This window comes from Sceloporus undulatus, chromosome 6 (assembly GCF_019175285.1).
Source record: "Sceloporus undulatus isolate JIND9_A2432 ecotype Alabama chromosome 6, SceUnd_v1.1, whole genome shotgun sequence".
Lineage (NCBI taxonomy): Eukaryota > Metazoa > Chordata > Lepidosauria > Squamata > Phrynosomatidae > Sceloporus > Sceloporus undulatus.
The window spans coordinates 146,455,763-146,460,491 of NC_056527.1; positions in this window are offsets into that span (position 1 = coordinate 146,455,763).

Here is a 4,729-nt window from a genome sequence, read left to right on the forward strand (position 1 = left end):
TTAGACTTAAGTGTACTCTCCCGGGGCAGGGGAATTGTATTTCATTGTGGCACCAGAAGCTCTTTCTCCAAAACTACAATTTCCCAGGGTTCCCTAGCATGAGCCAGGGCAGTTAAAGCGGTCTCACAACTGGATTATTTCTGCAGTATGGGATTGGACCTTGAGCATTTTTAATAAAACGAAGGTCCAAAACACACTGCAGAAATAATCCAGTTTGTGACCGCTTCAACTACCCTGACTCAGCGCTAGGGTCCTGGGAATTGTATTTGTTGTGGCACCAGAGCTCTTTCTGATAGAGAAGGCTCAATGTCTCAAAAAAAAACTACATTCCCAGGATCCCTAGCACTGCAGCCATGGCAGTTTTAAAAGGGTGGCACAACATGCTGGATTATTTCTGCAGTGAGGTTGCAGCCGAACACGTTTTTATTTGGCACAAAGCTTCCTGGACCCACTTCATGTCAAAATAAACATCTTAAAAGTATATTACGAAGAGCTGAAAGATTCTTTTGGTTGTTTTTAATGGTATTTTGAGAATTGAAATAAGTCCAACTATTTTATTTCAATGGGCTACGTTTCATTGCCATATTAAGATTCTGGGATCTTCTTTTCGGGGATACGGGGAGGATTGTGTTTGTGAGTTTGGGCCAAACGTTTGGGATTATCTTTTGAGGGCTGTTGAACACTGAAAGGCCGCAGCCACAACACCCACCACCACCCACAGATACAGATAAGATAAAATTATTGCTGCCATGTTCCTCCAGACTGAGTCTGAGCGGCCTGGCAAGGGCTATGGAATTCTGTGGAGATGGGATTTGTTGTGGGGCCAACAATATATTTGGTCGTAATGGGAGTGTGTGACTAGTGACTGGTTCTGGTTTATTATTTATTTCATTTAATTAATTTTTTATAAAAATACACAACACCACACACACACATAACAAACCTGCCAAGTTTATTATTTTATTTATTTATTTTATTTCTGGCCTTCCTGGGGGGGGTGGCCTCCTGAGAGGGAGCGAGGCCATGGGAGGACCGGCTCTGGCCCCCAGAGACCCCTTGGCCCTAGGGATGGGGGGGCGTTATCTTTGTCGGGAGGGCAAGGGGTTCTTTGGAAGGTTGGTGGCAGGAGCCCCAGTCCCGGTGATAGGGAGACATAATAATAATACTGCTTTCTTGCTTTCTGTACAAAGCTTTGCAAAAGAATCAGTGGTTGCAGAGGCTTATAGAATGAGCCACAGAGTAAAGTGCAAATGGGCTGTGCGGCCCCACACTCTTTCTTTCTGCGTGTGGCCGTAGTATTAAAACACACTCACATAATCACCCCCTCCTTCCTCTGGCGGGTTCTGATACAATGGCCTGTGTTTTAGCACGTGGGCCTTGATGGAGTTTAGCTAGCTCTAAGTTATCTCTTTTGGCAGAGTATGCTAGCTATCTCTGTACATTCCAGGGCTCCAAGCAGATTGTGTAATGCCATAGGAAGAAAAAATAAGAAAAACGTACAGGACCTTGAGGGAGTGAACAGTGAACACAACCCAATTGCTTGTTTAGAAAAAAACAGCCTCTGATGGGGTAAGGCACATTCAACATAATAAGGGGTATTAATCATCATTTGCTAAAATGCAAGGGGGGGGCAACGAAGCCACTTGGGTGGTGCTGCACGCCTGAGGTGGACGCCTATTTTGGTATGTGGCTGCTGCCCTGCGCAGAAAATAAATTAAATGGTTTTTCTTTTTAAAAGCCAGCTCGGTACCTTTCCCTTGACTCTGCTTGTTCCTCACTGGGCAGGGGGACCAGGCCCTCCAGGGTTTCGTGGGTTTTGGAGGGTCAAACCCACTACCCCGGGGGTGCAGTTGGTGGGGCCCGGCGGGGCTCTCCCCCCTGCGGTTTCCAGGTTCCATGTTGTGAGTTTGGCGGTGGCTTCATATGTGGTGTTTGTGTGATAAAGTCAAAAAATTTGGAAAGAAGTCCACCAGATAATACAAAAAATATACAAACAGGATATTAGAACCAGAACTATATTTATTGAATATGGTTAGAAATGTAAATGCCAGAAAAATCCTAAAACCATTATTATGTATGATATCTTCTGCCAGAACCATATTAGCAAAATATCGGAAAAGTAACGAAACACCAAATATTGATGAATGGTTGAAAAAGTCACTCGATGTGATAGAAATGGATAAAATATCCCTACTTTCAAAGGACAAGGCAGAAGAAGAAGAAGATGGTAGACGGCAGCCGCTAGCTATCATCCGCTCTTTGCAAAAAGAGGAGCAGCAGCTAAAGGTGTAAATGATGGTAACGTCAAGGGAAGAAATGCTGATATCAGAGTTCTTGTGACAAGGAAGCAAAGATCATTCAAGTCGTGCGCAGTTCTTGACATCAAACAAAATGAAACATATCATGAAATACAAAAGAAAAGTTCTCTCTCAGGAGAAGAATTGAATCCCAGGCCGCCATTTCCTTCTTCCCGCCACAATCCCCGCGGGCGGCCTCCATTCAAAGAGGCGCAGGCGCCATGCCTCAGAGTGGCTCCTAGGTCTGAAAGGCCAGGCCCATGGCGCCGATCTAGGACTTCGTCTCAGAGGGCCTACCACAGAGTCGCGCAGGGCTAAAGCGTCTCCATGGCGATATTTTACAACGTCATCTCTGTGGGTCAACCATAGAGTCTTGCAGAGCTAGAGCGTCACCATGGCGACGCTCTAGGATGTCATCTCTATAGCCCAACCATAGAGTCGAGAAGAGCTAGAGCGTCTCCATAGCGACGATCCAAAACTCTGTCTCAGAGGGCCTACCACAGAGTCGCGCAGGGGTAGAGAGTCACAAGGAGACGTTCTAGCAAACGACACTTAGAGAGTCAGCTTTCCGAGAGCGGATAGGCTATCAGACAGCCAATCAGAGCCCACTAAGGGACAGGTGAAGAGAGTTAAACCACTCAGAAATAGGCAGCCAATCAGAGCGGAGGAAGGGACAGGTGAAAGGAATGAGGCCAAACCCCTCAGGGAAAGACAGCCAATCAGAGCGCTTTCCCCCCTCCCTGCCCTTGCTCACCCTCTCGTGGCCGCAGAGGAACATGGCCGGCGGGTGCCTTTTCTGCCCATTGACTCTGGCGCTGGGGAAGGCTGCGAGGGTCCTTTGGGCGAATGGCCGCTTCTGCCTCCTTTGGGCCACAGCTGGACGAGAAGGGAAAGCAAAGCAGAAGAAACGCCACCCAATCAAATAAAAATAAAAGCAGAAACAAAATGGAATGAATAAATGCAATATAATTAATTTTAAAAGAAACAAAAATGAAAATGAAACAAGACATGAAATAAACACTGGAGGCAGGGAGGGCCCTCTCTGGGCCATTCGTGGGGGGTGATGCTGGCTCCCTGCCTCTCTGCCGGGGCCCTTTGGGCTTAAATCGCCCCCCCCCCAGGCCTTTGAAGGGGCTGGCTCTGGCTCTGCGTCCCTGGCCTCCTTCCCAATGGCCCCCTCGGCCTCGGCAGACCCCCGCCCCAAAATAAGACTGACTTCCTTGCTGTTCCCACCCAGAGGATCCTGGAGACTGTAGCTTCTGGAGCAAACTGAGGAGATGGGCTTGGCTTAACGGTCGACAGAGGAGTAAGCTGCAGCTTCCCGCAATCGGGTCCAACAGGGACGTAGCCAGGATTTTGGGAAGGGGGGGTCCAGACTAAGTGCCACCATTTTGAGAGGCTAAGAGTCCCCCACACACACACACACACAGAAAGAGGGTCGAGTTCAGGATGGCACCACTTTAACTTGTGTTATGGCTCTGTGCTATGGAATCTTGGGATTTGTAGTTTTGAGGAGCTGTTTGGCCATCTCTGTCAGGTGCCACAACAAACTACAAATCCAAGCATTCCACAACATGGAGCCAAGGGCAGTTAAAGTGGCATCAAACTGGATTATTTTTTCAGTGCAGATGCAAACTGAGTCTTCCTCTGAAGGTGTTTACATCAGATGCATTCAGCTCGATAAAGCAAAGTGTAGCTGCTCAAGCAATGAGTGGCAGCCACTCTGTTCATGCTCAGAGACACTGCATTCCAACTTCTGAGTTGAGCTAAGAACCCAGACTGCATCCACACAACATTTCATTCCCACTTCCAAGAGGGATTTTTAATTCCAACACACACACACACACACACACACACAATTTTTAATTCCAAGACTCATCTCTATCTATCTATCTATCTATCTATCTATCTATCTATCTATCATAATTTTAAATTCCAAGACATTATACCTTCCTTTCTTTTTATGAAAAACAAACCCCTTTAAGAGAATCCTATTTTGAGAGAAAGGCAGGGTATAAAATCAATCAATAAAAAATTATAGTGCAATAGTCCATCAGTGCATGGCTTACATTATAAGACTTAATAACTTTATAATTTTAAAAACAATTAAAATCACAGTAGGCTCAGAGTGCTATAGAATCATGGAATCATGGAATCATGGAATTGGAAGAGACCCCAAGAATGGCCATCCAGTCCAACCCCATTCTGCCATGCAGGAACTCTCCATCAAAGCATCCCCATTGACATGCTGAAAAAGGGCCAGCTAACTGTATTTTATTTTATTTGTCTTTTAAAAAAGAGAAAAAAACAAGGCTGGAAGGAAGCCTCTTGCTTTTTGCATCACAGACCCACCTCTTTTTTGTTGTTGCAAAAATCCAGAAATGACTGTTTTTGAAAACCTGAGATCATTATCAGAAGAAATGTACAGAGTA